This window comes from Dermacentor andersoni, chromosome 10 (assembly GCF_023375885.2).
Source record: "Dermacentor andersoni chromosome 10, qqDerAnde1_hic_scaffold, whole genome shotgun sequence".
NCBI classification, from domain to species: domain Eukaryota; kingdom Metazoa; phylum Arthropoda; class Arachnida; order Ixodida; family Ixodidae; genus Dermacentor; species Dermacentor andersoni.
The window spans coordinates 138333773-138357659 of NC_092823.1; the positions used below are offsets into that span (position 1 = coordinate 138333773).

A 23887-nucleotide genomic window follows, 5' to 3' on the forward strand; every position below is an offset into this window, starting at 1 on the left:
GCGGTCCGACCCGGCTGTCCGATCCGGCCGACCGACCTGGCTGTCCGACCCCGCTGGCCGACATCGGTTCCACGAGGTCTCGGACACGGCGACACACGCTTCCGCCGTAACTGTAGGCCAATCATAATACACCGATCCATAGATATAGTGCATGTCGTCTATGATGCATTTTGGGGGACTGTCACGTGTGTGTGCCGTTATCTGTGTTGTGTGCGTCAATACAAGTCTGATGTGTGTTTGTGCTTCCGCGTGCTGCTTCTCCCTTTTTCCGGAGTGATCCGGCCCCAATAACATCACACATACCCTAAATTGAATTAAATTGTGGGGTTTTACGTGCCAAATCCACGATCTGATATGAGGCTAGCCGTAGGGGGGGATTCCGCATTAATATCGACTCCTTGGGGTTCTTTAACGTGCACTTAAATCGAGACGCGCAAGTGTTTTTTGCACTTAAGTCTCCACCGAAATGCGACTGCAGCGATCGAACCCGCGACGTCAAACACAGCAGAGCAGCGCTGTAGGCATTGCGCTACCGCGGTGGGTTGTGTACAATTCGTATGGTCAACGTTAAAACAACGATCGAAATTGTGCTCCGACGATGAAGCGTTACAATCTAGATGCTCGACCGTGGGCCGACATGAAGGCGATACAATGTCGCACAGCTTCTGCGTATGTACAGCAGCACCAGCGATGGGGAAAGTGGGCCGATTCTGAAGGCTGTGCAGTTAACACGCCCCCTCAGCTGTGACGAGGGAAGCATTGCGAGCAACTGGCATGTGGCGTACGCGCCAAACGTCTCGAAGAGCTAGTGAGCACGAGTGATTGTGGCATGTTAGATAGCGATGCAGAGCGAATTGTATATTCGCACTTATATTTCATTCAAATTATTTCACATATGAGATACTCAAAATGACTTCCCATCGGACTTGTATTCACTGTTGCTGCAGTGTACCTGTTTGCCTCCAGTTTAGACAACTGCTTGCTTTATTAATTGTCCCCCCGCAGGGGCGTCTGCGTCAGCAGGCGTTTGGTGTGTTGCGACACCACGTACCCGAGCACACGAGGGTTGGACCCTCCCGCGTGTAGCCGTGCGCGGCTTAGCCGTGTCTGGGGAAAGGGGGATCCTGGGGGTTGAGCCGATGCTGGGTGTCTGGACCTTTAAGGCCCCCCGGCGGACGCAACACACCCCTTTGGCCTCTGCTTCACATAGACGGCCCCCCCGGACTGACCCACCCAGGGGAAATCGGCAGTCGCCTTTTCCTGTCTCTTCCTCTCGAATCTTCGTCTTTATCTCTTACTTTTTGAACTTTCCTGTCTTCTCTTCACTTCTTCTCACTTCCCAGTTTCCCGGCGGCAAGGGTTAACCTTGTGTGGCTAACCTACCTTGGTTATGTCGTATTAGGTTATAGTTGAGGTGTACAGCTGGCGTGGGCAGGACTTGTTTGCGAGTTCCCGTCCCGTCCCCTCGTTGGGCTCCATGGTGGGCGGCTGGCATCATGACCGAACATTAAACGCACTTTATGGCTCCACCTCTCTCAGAAAATGATCGCACTCTAAAAAGAGTGCGGACCGAGGACATAACTTCCAAATGCTTCCAAAAAACAAACGAACATTTCCCCAGGTATCATGTGATACATAGTGAAGATCCAGACCAGCCAGCTCGAAAAATGTCCCCATTCATAGTATCAAAATCTCTGACTCACGCCCTGGGCCTTGGCTACAAGGTGACGAAGCTAGCCAGTGGCGACCTACTCCTCCAAATCCGAGACAAAGCACAATACTCGAAACTCCCAACCTTAGTGTCCCTTGGAGACGTCCGGGTAACCGTAACTACACACCGCTCACTAAACACAGTCAAAGGAGTAATATCTGAGCATGATTTCCTGAACCTTTCTGAAGAAGAGATGTTGGATGGTCTGAAAGACCAGCACGTCACCGAAGTCCATCGTATCAAAATCCGAAAAGACGACAAGGAAATACCTACAAAACACATAGTCCTGACTTTTGCCTCCAGCCAACTCCCCGAATCCATAGACGTAGGCTATCTTAGAATAACTGTAAGACCATACATTCCAAATCCGAGACGATGTTTCAAATGTCAAAGATTCGGCCATGGCTCTCAGAGCTGTCGTGGCCGCCAAACATGTGCCAAATGTTCATCAAATGCTCATGAATCTGTGAACTGTACCGCTGCACCACTGTGCGCGAACTGTGAAGGGGATCACCCCGCATACTCGAGATCATGTCCAACCTGGAAGAAAGAGAAAGAAATCATAACGATCAAGACCAGGGAAAACATAACTTATCAAGAGGCACGAAAACGACACTCCTCAACATTTCAATTCAAAGCAAAAACAAATTTCGCCGATGTGGTGCGCAGGGGCGGCACACCACACCAGGCCTCGGCCACCGCCCAGGCAAAGCCTGAGGCAGGGCCACTCCCGCCCCCGGCAGACGCAGCGAAGGCTGCTCTGCCACCTCTGAACAAAGGCGAGCCGGCCTCTCAGTTGGCTGCCCGCAAGGCTTCCCCCAGTCGAGAGAAGCCAACAAATCGTACACCCGCGGGTTCACCGCGGAAGTCCAGAGCCTCTAGTGAGGCAATGGACATAACACAAAAGTCGCCTCTGGGGCAGCAGAAGCACAGCTCCCTGGAGCGAAAAAGAAAAGAAAGAACGCCAGTATTGGCACCCCGAAAACCAGCAACCTAATTTTTAACTACACTCATCAAACATAGCGTTCCTTATACAGTGGAACTGCCGAGGACTAATAAATAACTACAGTGACATAAAAGAACTGTTAAACACACTGTCCCCTGTGGCTTTATGCTTACAGGAGACCAACTTAGGTCCCAAACAAAAAAACATCTTAAACAAATACAATGTCTTTAGGTCTGACCGAGAACACGCAAGTAGACTGTCTGGAGGTGTTGCTATTGTAATTAAGACTGGTATTGCAACCCAAGAAATCAAACTTAAAACCAAATACGAAGCTGTTGCTGTCACTGTCATTCATTTTAAAACAATCACAATATGCAATATATATCTTGAGCCACACCTAACAGTAACACTTAATGATTTAGAAACCCTTTTAGAGCAGCTACCAGAGCCGTACCTGCTAGTCGGTGATTTTAACGCCCATTCCGGTTTTTGGGGAAGTGCACACACCGATGCGAGAGGCCGTATTATAGAAGATTTTATATTAAGTAATAATGTTTGCCTCCTAAACACCGGCAAAAGTACATACTGCTCTCCGATCACGGGAAAAAAGAGTTCCATAGATTTGTCTTTTAGTTCACCCTCTGTTTTTAGCAATTTTAAATGGGATGTCATCGACAACCCATACGGCAGCGATCACCTGCCTGTATTAATCAGCCTAACCTCTCCACCAAAAGTCATCCCAACAAAACCAAGACGGTGGAAGTTACATTTAGCCGACTGGGCACTTTTTAAAGAAAGGGCCAGCTTAGATAAAATAGTTTCAGATAATTTAAGCATAGACGAACTGAATGAAGCTATCACGAACTGTATTTTAACCGCTGCACGCGTGGCAATTCCTCAGTCGTCAGGAGTAGTAAAAGAGAATCACAAAATTTGGTACACACAAGAATGCCGAGATGCAAAAAGGAGACAAAACAAAGCCTGGGGAATTTTTCGTAGATACCCAACGCAGGAAAATTTCATCAAGTTCAAAAAGTTCAGAGCAAAAGCCCGGTATATTCGTCGTAATGCAGAAAAAACTTCATGGCAAGGTTACGTGTCCTCAATAAATAGCACAATTACATCAAAACAAATGTGGGAGATGGTAAAAAAGATAAATAGCAGCTACTCACCATTCACGGTTCCATTTCTCTCTGACCCTAGTATACAGACAAATATAGAAGAACAGGCAGATATTCTAGGTGAATATTTTTCTGCGGTCTCCGGTTCATCCCACTATTCAGAATCATTCCTGAAATACAAAAACACAGCTGAAAGACAAAAACTGCCGACAAGTGGCGGTACAAATGAACCCTATAATAACTTACTTACAGTTCAGGAAATTAATAGAGTACTGTCCGCTGGTAAGCAAACTGCACCTGGCCCAGATGAAATACATTATCATATGTTAGCTCATCTATCTGAACCAGCTGTGGAGGCACTCTTAAATTTTTTTAACAAAGTTTGGGTATCGGGGAAACTTCCCGAAGCCTGGAAGATGGCCATTATTGTTCCATTATTAAAACCCGGAAAACCATCCACCCTTCCTAGCAGCTATAGGCCCATAGCTCTAACTAGCTGTCTAGCAAAGTCGTTTGAAAGTCTATTGAATATCAGACTAACATTTGTGTTAGAAGACCGGGAGCTCCTGGATGTCCATCAATGCGGTTTTAAAAAGGCTTGCTCCACCACCGACCACCTTGTCCGTCTTGAAAATACTGTTCGTGAAGCTTTTATACACAGGCAACACTGTCTATCTGTCTTCTTCGATTTGGAGAGGGCATATGATACAACTTGGAGGTTTGGGATCATTCAGGACCTGGCTGAACTGGGCATCCGCGGCAGGATGTTGAACTGCCTGAAGGACTTCTTGTCTAACCGTACATTTCATGTCCGCCTTGGCTCAACCCTTTCAAGGAATTTTATCCAGGCAAATGGAGTACCTCAGGGATGTATTTTGAGCACAACACTCTTCATTGTAAAAATGAATTCTATCAGCAAAATAATTCCAAGATCCGTTATGTACTCTCTCTATGTAGATGATCTCCAGATAGCTTGCACATCCTCGAACATATCAACATGCGAACGACAAATACAGCTAACAATAAACAAATTAGCAACATGGGCGGACAGAAATGGTTTCCGTTTTTCCCCTCAGAAATCGGTGGCCATTCTTTTCTCACTCAGACGAGGCATACAAATAGACCCCACCCTACACCTGAACGAAATAGATATACCTGTAAAACATGAACACAAATTTCTAGGTGTAACATTTGACAGGAAGCTCACCTTCCTGCCTCACATAAATGCTTTGAAAAAGAAAGCTTCTCAGTCCCTGAACATACTCAAAGTGCTGTCGAGAAAACACTGGGGATCCGATAGGACTTGTCTCTTACAAATTTACCGCTCTGTAGTACGCTCTACCCTGGATTACGGATGTATAGTGTATGGGTCAGCAAGACCATCGTACCTGAAACGGCTAGATCCAGTACATAATTTAGGTTTGCGTCTCTCCACTGGTGCATACAGAACATCACCCATAAACAGTCTCCATGTAGAAACCAATGAGCCATCACTTACAGATAGAAGAGCCATGCTTACATGCTCGTACATTCTAAAAATCCGTTCGCTTCCCAAACACCTATGTTACCCCATAGTCACAAAGTGCCCATCAAGAACACTGTTTAATAACAAACCACAAGCTATTAGGCCACTCCTCCTGCGTTTCGAAGAGACGTGCCAAAACCTCGGCATGCTAGATATATTGCCAAACATTGCCCAAAGGCGAGGTCCACTGCCGCCATGGCACAATTTTCCTGAAATCTGTGATTTCACTCTGACACGCTTCCGTAAAAAACAAATTCCGCAACAACATATAATACAAGAATTCCTCACACTTGAAGAAAAGTACAGTAATTTTGCAGTTTTTTACACAGACGGTTCAAAAACAGATGCTTATGTAGGAAGCGCAGCTGTACAGGGGAATTGGACTAAAATAGTAAGACTTCCACAGTGTGCTTCCATCTTCACTGCGGAAAGTTATGCCATCTGTGTAGCCATAGAAAAAATAGTAAATGAGAGACTTACCAACAGTGTTATTTACACAGACTCACTGAGTGTGCTCACGGCCTTTCATTCTGGAAATGCAACGGCTCCTCTGCTTGGAGACCTCATACACAGCATTACAGCAGCCACAGCTCAAGGCCAAAACATCAGGCTCTGCTGGGTACCAAGTCATGTCGGCATAAAAGGCAATGAAAGAGCGGATTTGTGCGCTGCTCAAGCTTATGGCAAGCAAATTAAGAATGTAAATATGCCCTATAGAGATTGCATGAACTTACTACATAGTAATGCAAGAGAAAAATGGCAGTCCACTTGGAACAACGAACTAAATAACAAGCTACAATTAATAAAACCAGTTCTAGGTGAATGGAAGTGATGCGTGCACCAGAAGCGTTTCAAGGAAGTCATTATCTGCCGTCTCCGTATAGGTCACACACACATTACACACAACTTTCTGCTGAAGAAAGAAGACAAACCAATTTGCACTTGCGGAGATGAACTTACAGTCAATCACATTTTAATTTCATGCTGTAAACTAGAAAAGCTACGGAAAAAGTGCTTTTCCCCGTTTTATAACCAATGCATCCCTTTTCACCCCGCACTGCTCTTGAGTGATAATGCAATTGTAGATATGTCTAGCGTTTTTAGATTTTTAACAGAAGCTGGTATTCTTAAAAATATGTAAATCATCCCGCAGTACTTCACCTCATACACCTCAGCCACTTCTCATTTCTGAGAAAAAGGCTGAGGACTTTATTTGATTGGTTAGGAGCCTCGAGATCCTTGCCCTGGCAAGGATGGCCGCTGAGGTTACCCGACCCCCTTTAAAAGTTTTTATCAGTACCCATTGTTACAATCTTTTTCTTACTCCATCATGAGGTAACTCTAACTATTTCAGCACACAACACCACCGACGACTATTTACATTTTTATAAAACTATACGGAAAATTTTCCTATACCTCGAGCTTGGCGCATAATGGCCTTAGTTGCCTATGTGCCATAGAACACCACACAACCAACCAACCAACCTATTAATTGTCCTGTGAAGTGTTTGTTTTGTGCTTGCAGACGCGGCTACTATGGCTGTTTTGGCTGCTATGTATAATCTTTATGCGCGTACGTGCTTATCTTTTACAAAGAAAAGGAGACAGCCATCACAGTTAATTGCAGATTCTCTGGAGAAGGCATCGATAAGTGGCCCGATTTTTCCTTACTGCCCATTGACTGCTCATGTTCCTGCTGCTAGATTTCGCAGGAGTGTCATTATGTAGGCAGCATCAGGCTCCGCAATTACGAACTCTGTGGATCACCGACATCTCCTATACCCTTGGCACAGAGATTCTTGCCGAACACGGAAAATTGAAGTGTCCGTCTCGAGACTGCGCTGCCGTATACCTGCGTTGAACTTCTACCTCCACAGGTCTGGCCTGGTCGCCTCACCGTTATGCTCATTCTGTGGCGAAGCGTAGACAATAGACCATTTCTTGCTGTCTTGCAGGCGTTTTTATATTATAAGAAAACGACTACTCGAAATCCCGCTTCGCACTATTGCTCTAAATTTATCAGTGCCTTTGATCCTATCTTTCGGAGCCTCCATTATTGGTTTCAGTCACAGAAATGTTTGCTTGGCAATTCAAAATTACCTCATTGAAACCAATCGATTTCCATGTTAGACTGATCGTTCTCCCTCCCCACCACAGCTTTCCTTTAGTTCTTATCTATTATTATTATTATTATTATTATTATTATTATTATTATTATTATTATTATTATTATTATACCCGGTTTTCTTGTGATAACTTTTTTTTCTCTCCAAACACAAAACGCCTACTTTTAAACTCCAATGTTAAAATTGTTAACTCCCTTATTATTTTTTGCACCTGATTTAACCACCCGATTCATGGCCAATCCCCCTCTGTGGGTATGTGCCACGGCCATCCAGGACAACAACAACTAATGGTTAGAGCATCGATCGGACTGCCGTGCTAGAAGACAGATGTTCGATCCCACCATGGGGGAATTTGTTTTTTTATTGAAGAGCTCGGAAATGAGGCGAGAAAGCAACCTCTACCGCAATGTGCCCGGGGGGGGGGGGGGGGGAGGTGAGAGAAAGAATGTTTCGCATTTAAAAATGAAGGAAACTTTCAGTCGTGTGCTGTTTAGGTCTGAAATGCGTTGTTGGCTCGTGTTTTATGTAGGGCTGCCTACCAGTGTTGCGAAACGTAGGTTAATTACGCTACTCTAGGGTATTTTTTGGAGCTTGGTAGGGCCGTCCAGCAATTTTTCGACAAAATGTAGGGTAATTAGTAACGGTGCTACCAACAGCAGGGTGATTAGCCTTTATTCCCAGTATTTTGAGCGTTCAAGCATCTGAAAAAGAACTTTCGCAGGAAGTCTTTCCGGACTCGACAACCGCAAAGAAAGTGCAGTTGCACCGCGCACAAAAAAAAAAAGAAGAAAAAAAATGCGCAGCGATCGTTGGCAAAGACCGAGGCTGACCAGCTCCAGCAATGCCGAGAAAGTTCTCACTCGATCAAGGTGTGCCGACATTTCCAGCACTAAGCTCCTCTGCTGTGCTGTGCGGCACTTTTCAACCGAAAAGTGACTCAGCTCTTCGAAAGGGGTTCCTTGGGCGCCGTTCTGTCGAGGCTCCTGCACTAACGGTTGAAAACTGCTTCACGCAGAGGTACATGCATCCTTATTGAAAACATAGCCGGCCATGTGTGTGACAATGCCAGTGCATTGGTCGGCCAGCACAATTATTTGATGCAGGAAACGGCAGTTTCGTGGCCATACGCTGCGTGTGCCGCCCAGCCCACGTCGCCGCGAGCAAACCTGCGACAGAGATCTTTAGTTGAAGATTTCCTGCGCAATATAGCCGGTTATGTCAGCCATAGCAACATGCTTCCAGCTCAGGTGGCCGCATTTCAGCAATATCTCCAAACGGAGAAAAGAAAATTTTGCGTCCTTGTCAGACGCGATGCCTCGTCCTTCACACGTGCATAGAGCGTGTTTTAGAACAATGGGGTATGCTGAGGCTTCTTTTCCAGGCGGCAGCCATCAACGATCGTGTTATCGTGCTTGACAATATTCTGAACGACATGAACTGCGTCACCGAGGATTATTTATGCTTCACGAGATAAGTTCTGAACTTAGTCAACAAGCTGAATGCACTTTTTCAGCACCGTCAGAATCTCATAGCAGAGTTCTAAACAGCAAGCGATTATCAAATTGTCACAGATAACCCGAACCGCCACTTAGGATGAATTTGAATACTTGATGGGGCCCGAAAGGGTAATCAACAGTTTTGGTGCAGTGCACACAGTTGTTCATCCGAAGACCAATCTCCTGCTGCCATGCGAAGAGATGCATTGCAGTGGAGGTACTAAGCGCCGTCACTGACTGGGGACTGATGAGCCTTTTCTTTCTTTACGAGGTGAAAGTAAACGTGGGCTGCATAAATGCTTATTTTACTAAACAAAGCAGTGATAAGAAAGGCACCTAACTGAGGGGAGGAGGGATAGTAGTAAGGATCTCACAGTGAACACTTTACATGGTTCTCATGGTCAAGCCAATTAAGGTAAATACCGAGGTAAGACTTGACATTGAGAGAGTCGAACAAATGAAGGTCGGAGTTGCGATATTTCAACTGTGTGGAGAAATGAGTATCCATTAATTGGTGAATGCGGCTGAAGGCGACGTGAAGAGCGGCGTTTTTGGCGCAGGCGGCGCACTTCCCGAGCGCCGCTGCGAGGGCACAAATCACGCTGCCACTGGAGAGTCAAGTAGCGGGGAGGACGCGCCGAATTTAGTGAGAACAGATTTTTAAGTTATTTGTGCAGTAAATGACTTCGGAATAACAAATTTTGCGGTGTGACTATCGGACCTGCAGCGAGCGCGCGTGGTGCATAAGCTGCGCGCTGGCACAAGCGCTGCCACGTGTTTGCCAGATGCTGGCCAAGTGGCTCGCCGAACGGGCCCAGCCGCTCGCACGCCGCTGGTCGGCAGAAAGCGAGAAACAGGGTACGCTCAGTCCAGACGGGACGGCGCGTCGTGGTCGATAAAATAAATAAATTAATCATTTAATGTGCTCAAGAACAACGTTGAGGTCCGACTGATGGTACACAAAAAACAAAAGCAGTAGAAGTGTGGAACAACTACAACAAAAGGTTATGCGACTGATAAATGAATTAAAGCACAATAACAAAAAAAAAACTCCATACACAGCCACATAATAAGCAACAATACAACAATAACACACAATTACGGGACGGAGCGCACATAGGAGAGAGAAACTATGAGAACACATATATGGGAGGGGAAGTTAGAGAGAAGGCTCATGGGAAAAGTGCGATGTTCGGCACACAAAGAACATGTCTTGAAGGATACCAAGAAATGCGAAAAATGACAACTATAGAGACTTAAATTTATTGTTTTGTGGAGAGGCGAGTGCCTGCTGTTAGAGGCAGGAACGTGGAAGGGCCTAAGTTCCCTGCTGGTCTTTTGCGGAGCCCGCAGTGAAACAGAAGCTAGTAGATCGGAAGATGTAATAATTTCACGAGTCATGTTGCATTGTAATAACAATAATAATAAACTACATGTATAGAACATTTCATACGCGCCACCTGGTGACATGCCTATGCAGAAGAGGCCGGCTCGCTAAGGCTAGCTGCCTGACGCCATGTCCCTCCTACTTTGCTAAAAAGTGTTCTTGCCTCCATGCGTTTGGCTGGAAAAGCGACGAAGCCAAGCGGACGCACTGTTACATTCCGCTCAGACAGCGGAATTCTGCGGACACTCGAAGCGCGGCGTCGGAACGTGCCGTCACGGTATTGACGACATATGCGCGCCCAGCGTGCTGCGAGATCTCCGTTTGAGAGGCGTCAAGGGCTCGTACAGACACCGCCACGAGAATGATCCATCGGGAATAGGGCGGCGCTCTTATCATAAGTGCAGTTCAGCTATAAAAAGGGGCGGTTCTTCTTACGTCACAGATTCCGCCGCGGTCGCCATTCATGGGTGCAGAATGGCGCGAGTCTTTTGTACGGAGACGTCGAGCGCTCACCACGTGCAAACACTATCGCCGCTGTGTGGGCCCAGTCGCGGGCTGCGCTATCGGGCTGCGTCGATTGCAGCCGGCGCACGTCCTTCGCATCCGGCAACGCTGCCGCGGGCATCACGCGCACGCAGTCGATTGCAACAGCCGGCGGCTCGCCGACGCTTGTGCTGCGACGGTGGGTGCGCAGTTAAAACAGTTCGTGCCCTCTACTGACGGAGGCCGGCTAGGTGTTACGCAGCAGAGTGTCGTGCTACATGGCCGGTTCTTCGGAGCGAACGACTAGCAAATGTAAAGAAATAATAACAGCAGTACATTCAGAGCGAGGTGGTAGAACCCCCCCAAGAATGAAGGAAAAAAATACTTTATTTGGAGAAGGGGAAAATGAAAACCTACATGGGCTCCTCGCAGCTGTATGATGCGTACGTACGGTGCATGTCTCCGTGTGATACAACAATTGTTTCCCGGCCTTTCCGTCGCAGCTGATGGCCTGCGGATTGTTTGTGTATTACGAGCGTGTTCTATATCGTTACTACGAAAGGGAGGAACAAATAAAACGAAGCATTGAAAACACCGGAACCAATGCATTTCAATTTTGTCTTCCCACCGTGTACTTTTAGAGCGCTTTGCTTGAAGGTTCGATTCGAGGCCGAGGCAGTCGCATTTCGATGGAATGGAAAAGCGCTTGTTTATGCCGAGTATTTGGTGCACGTCAGAGAGCCGTTCCAGAGCTATCTGCCATGCTGTCTGTCACGGCCCCTGTGCTGCTCTGGGATATGGTGAAGTAATTGCTTCCTTCCGTTTTGATATTCTATATTCAAGCTATGCATGAATATATATGCATGCATAGCTATGCTACACACTAGAATGCATCGTAACAAGCCTTAAACAGAGTTTTTGAAACTCCTCCGTGGACTTCTGCAGTGATAGCGGTACCGAGACGAGAGGTTCTGCGCGAGGCCAGCAACATGCTCAAAAAGGCACAGTTTCGCTTGAGAGGCGAAGCATCGATCGCGATAGATAGTTACTAGACAGCTACATGTAGTAAGGATATTAGCTTTATAGGCCGTATAAACTCGCAAACGTTCGCTTACTGTCTAAATTAACAAGCCTGGTGTCAGCGCGCACAGGCAAACATGAACGCATAACACTCGATGACCGCGGACACTCGCTCTCAAGACGCTGGCGCAAGGAAGCGCGGCAGCAGCAGCGAGCGAAGTGACCTTCGTGCTGTGTATCGCTTCAATGCAAACTGAGCGGCGAGAACGCAGCACGCACAAAAGTATGAGCCGTCGGCGTACCTAGATTCTGCCAGCAACGTTCAAATTGGGGCACACGCAGCCGCGAAATAGGCAGTTCCTGCCGGCGTACAACGGCGCCGCCCCTCCCTCCTCACCGCTCGGTGGCTTGCGTGCGACGGAAGACGGCGCGCTTCCGCTCCGTTTTCCTCCCTTGCGCGCGCGATATTGAGATGCGATTATCGGCTCCCCTCGCACGCTTTCACTTGCACGTACAGCATATGGCGCGCGGCAACGGTGTTATCGCCCTTGGACTTTATACGGAACATCACGGCGACGGCAAAAATGTGCTTAGAGTGTCCATATAATTGCTATCACAGTAAAACGAGTGTACCAGTGTCCACCATGCGACGAGGACACAGCAGTGAGTGTAGATTATCTGTTATGGGAGCGCGAAAACCACAGTCACGCAGGAAGCATGCCTTGGCGATGGTGCCACCACCGCTACAACCTATTGATCCACCCGGCAAAATCACCTGACGATTGCCGGATAATCCTCATGGCTGGAACCGTATGGTGCGTTTTTCACGAATGAAGACGCGCGCGCGGCAGAATGCCCGTGCCACCGCTGACGCAATTGAACCCGCAGGGAATGCAAACGCATCGTGGACCCGCCGTACTCCATGCTTGATCGCGCTTCAGTTCGCACATCCAACCGGACACAGCGTAGTTCGGCTTGAGTGATGGGCGCCTTGGTGAATGTGGCCTTGTTCATCGTGAATGATGGTGTGATGTTATTGGGGCCGGATCACTCCAGAAAAAGGGAGAAGCAGCACGCGGAAGCACAAACACACATCAGACTTGTATTGACGCACACAACACAGATAACGGCACACACACGTGACAGTTCCCCAAAATGTCTCATAGACGACATGCACTATATCTATGGATCGGTGGATTATGATTGGCCTACATTTACGACGGAAGCGTGTGTCGCCGTGTCCGAGACCTCGTGGAACCGATGTCGGCCAGCGGTGTCGGACAGCAGTGTCGGCCGGCTGGGTTGGACAGCCGTGTAAGACGGCCGGGTCGGATAGCCGGGTCGGACGGCCGGGTCGGTCGGCCGGGTCGGTCGGCCGGATAGGACAGCCGGGTCGGACAGCCGGGTCGCACAGCCGGGTCGGACAGCCGGGTCGGACAGTCGGGTCGGACCGCCTCGCGGGGCTCAGGTGGCCCTGCTCAACCGTCGATAGACGGGAGCCTCCGCGTGCCCGGTTTCCCTCCGGCGGAGTATGCGCTCGGGAGCCCACGGCCGCAGTCACCCGGTCGCGTCCACAGCTGGCGGGGTAACCCTGTGGCCGCTCACCCGAACGCTCGATCGCCCCGGTTCAGGACCGCCAGCCCTCCTGGACCAGTTGCCCAGCGGAAGAGCGGGGCGAGGTAACCTCCCAGCGGGCGACAGCGTTGACTCGGGTGTGGCGTATTGGCGCGGGCGGCGATAGCTCCTATGGGCCAGACGCCCAGCGAGGAAGCTGTTTTCCGTCGAACGCCGAACCTCGCGCACTGCTCACGCCACAGGCCACACTCTCTCGCCACCCTTTTTGAGGCGCCACTGCCGACGCTCCCAAATTGGTGTAGATGATGATGATGGCTCTCTTGCGGGTACTTGCAAAGAGTCGCTGTCGTCTTCGCCACCGCACGGCGCACTGCCTTATGTTTATACTTTCCACTCCCGCGTACCATATATTATCACAGATGGGAGCATTTTGTAAGTGTCCACCTAGTAGACTATCCATTTCTGCCGCCGCTGACTGGCTTGAGCTGAACCATCGAGCAGGAAACTGGCTGTGGGGGCCTGTGTTCTCGCTGGTACCAAAATCTCAGCCAACAAGCACTACAGCAGCAGGCGAAATGAACATGTCCGCTAGATGGACATTCACAACATACTCCACCCTCCCCACCCCTCCTGGATGGCGACAGTGAAAAAAAGTCGTAGTTTCGCCCGAAAGGCGAAGACAGATTGCGATAACAAACTTGGAAACACTCCCTTACTAACTAAATTAACAAGCATGAGGTCACCGAGCACAGGCAAACATCACAGTCGATGACCGCGGACACACGCTGTCAAAACCCTGGCGCGAGGAAGCGCGGCAGCAGCAGCGAGCGAAGTGATGTTCGTGCTCTCTATCGCTTCAACGCAAACTAAGCGGCGAGAACACAGTACATGCAAAGCTACGAGCCGTCGAGCCACCTAGACTTTGCCCCCAAAGCAGATCGCTTTCAAGATAAAGCCCGCGCGACCGCGCCATACGCAGTTGCTACCGAAATACAACGCCCCACTAGCTCGCTTCCCCCTGGTTCCTTGCGCGCGATGAAAGACGATGCGCTTTATCCCCGCTTTCCTCACCTGCGCAGGCGAGATTGAACCGAGATCGTCGGCTCACCCTCGCACGCTTTCACTCGCACACAGCATACGGCGAGCGGCGATGGTGTTACCGCCGTTGGAATATATACGGAACATCACGGCGACGGCGAAAATACGCCCGGAGTGTCCATGTAGTTGTTATCGCAAAAAGCCGCAGCATCGCCCGAACGGCGAAGCATCGATCGCGACAGCAAATTAATAGACAGCTATACGAAGTAAGGATAGAATAGTTTTATCGGTCGTATATGTGGCATCATAGCATGCGAACCATTACTATGATCAACACGTGGCGATAATCTCAAAGAGCTAGTCAGCGTCGCGACATCTGCTGCCCGCTTCTTCGCCAATCCCCCGTTGTGGATATGTAGCCATAACGGTATACCTCCACAGTCATCATCATCGTCATAATCAGCACGTGGTGACCACCTGAAAGAGCTAGTTTGTGTTGGCACGAGAAAACTATACGTGAGTTTACACCCATTTCGAAATTACCTTTTTTTAATCGATAGGTTTATTGGTACAAACACAAAGGGCCCCAACTAGTCGAAAGCGTTCTACAGATGAAGAAATATTAGAAAACCTGTAAGAGCCAGGCTCGGCTGGAATTTGCACCTTTCCTGTACGTATGTTTGTGTAACTGTAAAAATGCGTTTACATAGTGTAATAAACAAAGAAAAAATATTTCGCGGCCTGATGGTTAGAGCATTGGGTTGCTGTGCTGGCGGGCCGAAGTTCGAATGACGAAGCCGGATGACCATTTCTTTTTTTTTTTAGCGAGAATTATTCTAGTCGGCGAAAACCCGACAGACTGACAGACCGAGGACAAACCATGGGATGGCAGGCAAAGAATGCTTCGCTTTAAGAGTGGTATACGGCTCCGACAGTCTTGATCGCGTCGAGCGGGCCCTGTGTTGATCATCATCAAGCATAGCTGGATGGACACGACCGTTAAGAGCTTCACTGCCATTATACATCGATACCATAGACTCTAGCGCTGAAGAGTGCAGGCTGCTGGGAGCCATGACGACGTACTAACTGGTTCTGCCTTTTATGCCGAGTGGCGCCGGACAGAACGAAAGCAGTGCCGAGCCATGATCACTGCTCGGCTGGCGTGTTCCGCAACACGGGGGCTGGCAGCAGACGCGGTGCGGAGGGAAGACGGCGTTGATAACAGAGTATGCGCCGATACGGGTCCTCTTAGCCAAGATAACGGAATCCTGACCCGCAGAGCAAAAGGAAAAGAAATGGCGAGACGCCAAGCACGTCACATGTACGATTGCTGCGATACTTGCTGCCTCACTGTTGGATTGAGGATGAGCGTTTACCACTTCACGCTGGCCCTCATTTACGCACAGATAAACTGCGAGACAAGGCATAAACGTTCCATGGCTACGCGTTGCTTGGCAGTGTATCTGTGCGCTGTTTTTTCGTCTCCTCCTGTTGCGTCATACACCATTTTTTTACAGTAACACTATGGAGTTATGTGAATATACGCCATAAAGGCGTTACGTAAGGAAAACATCCAAGTGCAGAGAAGTGCTATTTGGAGTTCAATCTCATGAACGCGGGTATAGGCTTCGGAAGGAAGGCCATACATACGTGGCACAAATTCTAGAGCGTTTCAGCTTGTATTTACGAAAGAGGGATAACACGGACTATACTGAGATGTTTAAAGGCCCCGACAGGCCACACGCAAGGCGGCTTCCCTAAAATGGATCCTGGTAATGGGAAACGGTGGGCAAGACGCATTTCTCGCGGCGAGTCATACTAATAACCAAAACTAAGCATGTCCCTAAAAAAATATCCTATTGGCTGCTGAGTCGTCTTCAATTTGTTCCCGAGTTGTAGCAAAAAGGAAAACAAAACAAAAATCCTTGGAGAATGATTTGGTGTTTGAGTAGTCGATATTCTCGACTTGTTCCTCAGATGATCTCGAGCTGCGGGATGACTACGGGATCAGACCAATGTCGTAGTGATCGTCGCGGTGGTCTTTTCTCTTTGGTGAGATCATTAAAAAAGTTCTGCTAGGCGCTTTGTGTATACGGTAGTCATGACAAGCCCACGGTCCTCCTCCTTTTCATATTCAAATATCCGCCTTTCCACAACACGGACTTTGTAGGGAGACTCGAGAGAACAAATCCACGAGGTCTGATCGAGCAGCGGTGACGTCACTGCAGGAGCCTTGAGCTGCTCGCAAGGCGCCGCGTACGGGGGGGCAGGGCTATCTGACCGAGATAAGGGCGCGAGTGGAAGGACGCTGTTTGCGCGCACAGCGGACGTCCTTATCGCGGCGGGCTCGTTTCGTTCTGCGGAGCTCGGACGAGTTGTCGCACCAATTTGGCTGACGCTGCAGCAATGCCCTCTCGTCTTCGTCTCAGGGGCCACGTTTGCCTCTCATGCGCTACGGCAGTGCCAAGACAGCACATCGACCACGAATATGTAATTACTATTCACACCGGCTGCTTCACGTGATTTGAACCAAAAATACCGAGTGTCTTTCTTTCGCCAAAATAAGATTAGTGCGGTATTATAAACCATGGTGACGGTGTGGCCACCGTTCGAGTGTGCCGTGTGGCAACTTCTAGACACGGACTGGTTTGCGCAGCTAACCAAGTTTCGTTAATCGACTTTCAATTGTTCACCTCTAAAGTAAGTAAATAGCTTGGGGCCCGTCCTCTACAGTATCAAGCTGAGCGAAAAGATTTTCATTCGACGATTGAACTTCTGTAAGGAGTAATGCGAACAACGATGCCACATTCGAAGGAACTCCGAAAGCGAAATAGAAAACGAAAAAAGAGCGCCTGTAACGTCGGCCGCACCGTTTTTTGTCATGTTGCCATCGTCGCCAAGGCATGGACCAGCGAGTCGGTGCCAAACTGCTCATTTAGCCCACTGACGCAGTGACGCCATTTGGTACTATTTTTTTATATCCTGAGTGGGATTTCTTCAATGCCCCGGAAAATTGCAACACGTAAAAGAACGCCATGTAAGCAACTTTAGTACAGGTGTATCTGAGCACGCTGTCGAACTTTTCAAATGCGAGTTATTCCATAGAACGAATATTGACAACTTTGCGTGAGTAATCACGCTATATTATGAAGCGCCTGTGGCGTGCCATCCCCCCTTGGCGGCGAAGAACTCCGTCGAGGAAGCTGATTGATTTCGCATTGAGGAAGGGCAACAGGAAGGTTGGCGAAGGGAACATCGCACTTTAGCAACAACTGCGAACAATGGGCATCGTTTATTTCTATCGTCTAACACGTACCACGATATTTCAAGTTGCATGGAACACCCGGTACAGGTGTACTGCTCATGCAGGAAACGTCACGCTAGATTACCGGAATGCGTTATGAAACAAGTTATATAGAAACAACACGCAGCAGCATTTTAAAGCGAATGCATTTCTTTGGCTTTTCGCCTGCTCTCTCGGTGTTCTGACTCTCAGGGCAGATGCGACCGAGGGTGCGATCGTCGCCGGAGCACATTTTGCAGTGGAATCTTGAGAGCTAGGTGCGGAAGACGCACGCGTGGCTCTTTCCAACGCAGGCGCGATAGCTTTGGGGCGTCTGAAGGACCGCGCGCTAGGCTCCTCCTCTTTCCTTGCCTTGGGAGAGGAGGATGGCCATCCATGGCAGTGCTCGCACCACTGGAGACGACACACGACGAATCGGCTTATAGTCACATTTACCATCACTACACATATGCGGCTTAATGGCTTGTTCTCCACGGAACTATGCAATAAAAGAACAAGCGCAATACCTAAATATCCTGATTGCAACAAGTGAGCGCATCAGTTCTTCAATAAAAGGAATAGCTTTCTAGAAGCGTTCGGCTATTCGCTTACATTAACAATAATCGTGTACAGTTTGTGCCCAATTTCGAATTCTATGTGTTTGGTAGCCCTCGAAAATATAGGGCTAATAGTTTACGATTGAAGGGACTTCAATTTTCCGCTTCTTGAGCGGAGGGTATATGCCTTGCGCGCTGTGTTATGGTTGGCATCTCTGCCATCGTCGGATCACTGCGGCCTCTTGAATGTTCTTTTTTTATTTTTTGTTTTGACAAACGGCACTACTTCAATACAGTACCGGCTGTAGGGCGAGATTGTGTGGCATGTTCTGCCTTATGTAGCGCTAAAAAAACAAAAACAAAAACAAAAAAGACGAGGACAAAGGCGAGTTGAGTGTTTGTCCTCCTCTTTTCTATGCGCCAATGCTGCGCCCTTCTTTAAACGCTATCTCATTTTATGAAAAAATTAAATTAAATTATGGGGTTTTACGTGCCAAAATTATGAGGCACGCCATACTGGGTAACGCCGGAAATTTGGATCGCCTGGGGTTCTTCAACGCGCACCTAAATCTACGTACGCGGGTGTTTTCGCATTTCGCCCCCATCGAAATGCGGCCGCCGTGGCCGGGATTCGATCCTGCTACCTCGTGCTTAGCAGCCCAACACCATAGCCACTAAGCAACCACGGCGGGTATCTCAGTTTATACTGAGATGCCCGTGCGAAAGCGAAAAAAAGAATGCATCTCACGCTCAAACGGTTATACCCCGTCGGCGTGCGAAATTGAATAGTATAGCTTTAGTAAATGAGAAAACGAAACAAGAAAACGGTGCGCACAACACGTGCAGAATTCGCTGCAAAGGTTTGGCACAACTCTTCCCTATTTTCGGAGTATATTTTGGCCAGGGAAATAAAATGCGTAATCATCAAGCCAATGGCGGTGGTATAAATTATCCAGCGTTTCAGTACCAACAATAAGAGGAAAGTAAATGGTAAGAAGATACCCATTTAAGCAGTCCTTGTTAATCGTTCCCTTGTTTTTCCCCACGAACGAGAAAGACTACAAGAACTTAACATACTTAAAAAAAAGAAAGCTTTCCTTACCACTTCTTATGGAGCGACAGGCTGGTTAATTTTCCTTTGTTCTTCCTTGGCGTGATAAAACGGCATTGAGACCCGCCGTGGTTGCTCCGTGGCTATGGCGTTGGGCTACTGAGCACGAGGTCGCGGGATCGAATCCCGGCCACGGCGGCCGCATTTCGATGGGGGTGAAATGCAAAAACACCCGGGTACTTAATTTAGGTGCACTTTATAGAACCCCAGGTGATCGAAATTTACGGAGTCCTCCACTACGGCGTGCCTCATAATCAGAAAGTGGTTTTCGTACGTAAAACCTCATAATTTAATTTTTTTTTACATTTAGGACGGCATTGAACATGTGAATAACAACACCACTAGAAAAAGGTTCGCGCATAGGTGCGCAATTCTATCGTTTTTTTTTTATTGAAATAAAAAGAGAAGAAAGAGATGTAGTCACCCTGTAATGGGGACGGCTGCTCCTTCTCGCATAGCAGAAACAATATAAAAAATACATGAATCAAGAAAACGAAAAGAAACCACGTCATCGGGAGAGAAATCCACAGCACACAGCCCTACACACCCACGATCATACAGATATAAGAGGGAAAGGCAAATCGCACCATGATGAGTTTGTTAACAAAGTCACAAAAACACACAAGCTGCCGTGATGTAGACGGTGATGAGCGTGTAAACAGATGAGAATACACGGAGTACAAAACTGTATAATACATGATGTACAAGCGCTAATAATTACAAATAATATAATCAATTTTTAGTTACATCGTGTGACTATTCATATGTAGTACTTGTTAATGATGCCTTTGTCTTCGTAAAAATGGTCGAGTGCGTTCAGTGCTTCTCGCTGGGCTATTTTCGATGATCATGGGCCCAGCAATATTGCGAATGGGAAAGGTCGGTGAGGATAAATGGAGTGTAGCTCTTGTTCTAGCTGCCGTCTTTGCATCGCGTATATGGGGCATTCGAGGAGTAGATGGCGAACATCCTCATCGTCCTTCTCACAGGAACAAGCCGGGCAAGAAGCCCGTTTTATGCGATATAGGAAATGTTTGGTGTATGCCGCCACAAGGCGCAGTCGGTGAATTAAGGGTCTCAGTACTTTTCCATGTTTATATATGCCGCTGGTATTTCAGTTTAGGGGCCACTTCGTAAAGAATCGATTTCTTAGTATTTTCATTGAACCAGGTTGACATACACATGTCCTTGAGTACTCTTAATATGTGGTACGTGTGCATTGGTGATAAAGGGATGAGCTGAACTTGTGCGTCTTTATGGGCCAATTTTGCCAACGAGTCCGCTAATTCGTCGCCTGCTATACTATAATATTCCGGGACCCAGTGTAATATCACTTCGTGTTTTCTTTCATTAGCCTGAGTTAAACTGCCCAGTACTGCGTAAGAGCAAAACGTGAACAAGGTGAATGCAGGAGCCAACGTTTTACTCTCAGTTCGACACGCTAACACACCTTCTCTAGTTTCCGCACCCTCCCGCCTCACACCCTCTCCCCTTTAGAAGAACCCCACCTATATATATACTGTGGCGAGGAAAGCGTACGTCGCCTTGAAGAAGACAAGTCCACTTGTCGAAACGTTGGCTCCTGCATTCACCTTGTTCACGTTTTGCTCATCGTCTTGAATTTCCATCTCCCGCATTCCCCGCGTTTTCCCAGTACTGCGTATGTTATTCGTGCGTGTGGTTGGCTGTCATCAATATTTTGAAGACATATGCTAAAGCCAAGAGGAATCCATACAAATTACCCACTTTCTTGCTGTCTAATTTGTTTTGATAAATTGAGAGGCTTTGAGAATCGGCACTAATTCTGCTATAGTTGGTGGCGATGTGCGCCCTAGTTGACAAGGGTAATCTACCTTTAAGGTTGGTATAAACATAACCTGCAGTGATACTTTCTTTGATTACAGAACAGTTCATGCAGACGTGAATAGATTCATGATACGTGTCAAATAGGTGATGCAAAGTTAATTGTTTCGCTGCAAACACCCATGAAAATGACCATAACCTTTATGTTTCCTGTATGTTTCTTTGTTGTGCCCTATGTCACCTTTATGTGTCCTTGTCCTCTATGTGAACTTGAGGAAACATACTTCATGTGTTCTGCATCTTTGTGGAAATGTCGCTTTTGCATTTAAGACCGTCAATTGACGTTTGTATTTTCGAGGCCTGTAGAAGCCATGGTAGGTAGCAGGTCTCAGTGCCAAAAAAGAAAGAAAAAAAAAACGGATCGTGGAAGTAGCTATTTATGCTCTTGAAACATGGCGTGTACTTGCGCACCCGGATGATTCTCTATCAGAGAGAGAAGTGGGTGCGCAGAATGCTGGATAGGAATTGTGAAGAGGTGTCGGCATGTTTTCAGGCTGCGAATTACGGTGAATTGTGGTCACCGCGCTTCTGTAATAGTGAGGTGATTGGATGTAGCTTGCTGGACTCCTAAACACGCTCGTAAACTCCGAGCTTGCAACAGCTGTAGCCGGTGGAGGGACGTCGCAGATAATTTGTGCAATACAGAGGTGGATTAAGCTATTCTCTGACGGACAAGTGCTGAGTGAACGCGAAGGAGGGATGCAGTTGTTCCACTCCACTTTGTACCTGCAATTTTGCAGAGAACATTTATGACAAAACTAGTTTGGTCTTCCAGGGCGGTCAAATGAGGAGTCCATCGAAGCTGGTGGTCTAAAATCACGCGGAGAAAACGATGTTTCCGAGCTACCTCATGGTCATCTGTTTAGAGCCCGGAATTTCTAACTTTCTTCTCGTGAAGGGCAGAGCCGCTTATTTGGCATAAGGTATCTGCATGCCCTGTACCCTGAAATAATCACTTATTGCATTTAAAGCTTCCTGCAGCCGATGCTTGACAACCTCTAGAGACTTGTGCGATGTCCACATGCAAATGTCATCAGCATACATAGATATGTTTATGTCTGCTAGAAGTACTTGTGGTAAACCTGCTATTGCTGCATTGAAGAGATGCGATTTATGCGATATGCGATATAATTGTTTGTAAACAATGCCATATTGAAAAAAGGGTGGTGAGTATTATTTTTTTCACGCATCAACATGTGCCTGCCAAATAAACGTGTACATAGATTTTAAAGAATGGTGTGCCAAGGAACAGTCATTTTCTTGGTCGCGACAGCCGAGGGGACATTGCCGGCCTGTCTATGTAAACCCATCTTGTGCAGTGCTCACAATGAGAGCAATGATTTCACTGTCGCCAGTTTTGAGTGTGTCGACTGCGTCTCGTCGCGCATGTGGAGCAGCAGCCCCCCGGCGAATGCTGGCGGATGGCGCGAGCCGGCCGCGCTGACCCACTGGACAAGCCCGCTGCAGCCGTCGTTTGAAGAAGCGCCTTCTCGGAGCTCGAGGCAGCAGCTATCGCGTACCGGCACAGATCTGCTGTTGGGCGAGAGTCGTCGGTGTTGTTGCGTAAGCGGGGAGGAACGATTGAGATTAGCTTCGGGCGGGTGACGCCATCGCAGCCTTCGTCGTTGCTAGAAAACGAGGAAGTCCTTACGACATGACCTCTTGGCCAAAAAATGCGCGACCTGTGCTCTACTGCGTTGAAAATGCCGATGCGTGTTCACGTCTTACCTGCGGGCACTCGGTGGATCTAGTTTATTTACAGTCTATGTAATGATGGCGTCGAAAGACTGTTGTGAGCTTTCGTCTTCGTCCTATTCTCCTTTTCTGGATCATCCATAGCAATATATAATAGTGTGTGTGTGTGTGTGTGTGTGTGTGTGTGTGTGTGTGTGTGTGTCACACAGTGCATCGGGCTATGAAATCGCCTGCCGACGACATGGGACATCTGTACTAAGTCAGCTTGCAAACAGGACATCCACTTAGACAAAACATCAGGAGCGCTTTCAACCAGTTATGTTGGGCGCGTACAGGCCGCAGCGGAGACGTACTATATACACGTGCAATCGCATGCGGGCGCAGTTGCGAAAGGAGAGATGCCACGCGCACACTCTCTGCGTGCCAACCCAACTCGTTGCTTCGTCGCGGGGTCTTTTCCGTAGGAAGTGTGCGAAAGAGCAGGCTAATATTTTATAGCTCACTTTTTTTTTTCTGTACTGCGCCAGAAGGCACAATTCCTAGCGCCAAGCCAATTCTTTCGACACAGATTATCTAGTGCCTTGACTCTAGGATTGGTTGATAAAGGCAGAGGTTTCTGTTCGTGAGCTATTTGTCGTCGAGAAAAAAAAAAGCACCCGGAGGAAAATTTCCACTATCGCGCAGCGCACTCCTTCATGAGTCAGAACAGTGCTCAGTTACGAAGCCTCAGCTGCTATGAATACTCTCAAACGAGGGTTGTATAGAGAGTTCTTCACCTAAATGGGACCACGGCGCGTCGAAGAGACGGTATAATGTATAGGCCCTTTCATAATAACTGAGATACTTCACTGAGATGCTGCCTTCTAACTACGATGAGGGCATCTGCACGAGTTTGTTGGTATGGCATCTTACTTTGTTGTAGCGCAGGCAGAATGACATTGTCAAAGAAA

At 47.9% G+C, this 23887-nt stretch overlaps 1 protein-coding gene and 1 long non-coding RNA gene across 2 annotated transcripts in view; one reads left to right on the top strand and one right to left on the bottom strand.

Moving 5' to 3' along the window:
- LOC129388135 (uncharacterized) overlaps positions 1-23887 on the top strand; it is a 434948-nt gene that overhangs the window by 16558 nt on the left and 394503 nt on the right. The window lies entirely within an intron of this gene.
- Positions 8085-11618, bottom strand: LOC129388138 (uncharacterized). Its single transcript, XR_008615168.2, has 2 exons — positions 10748-11618; positions 8085-8595 (listed from the first exon to the last, which is right to left on the bottom strand). It is a non-coding gene; the product is annotated as an uncharacterized lncRNA (long non-coding RNA).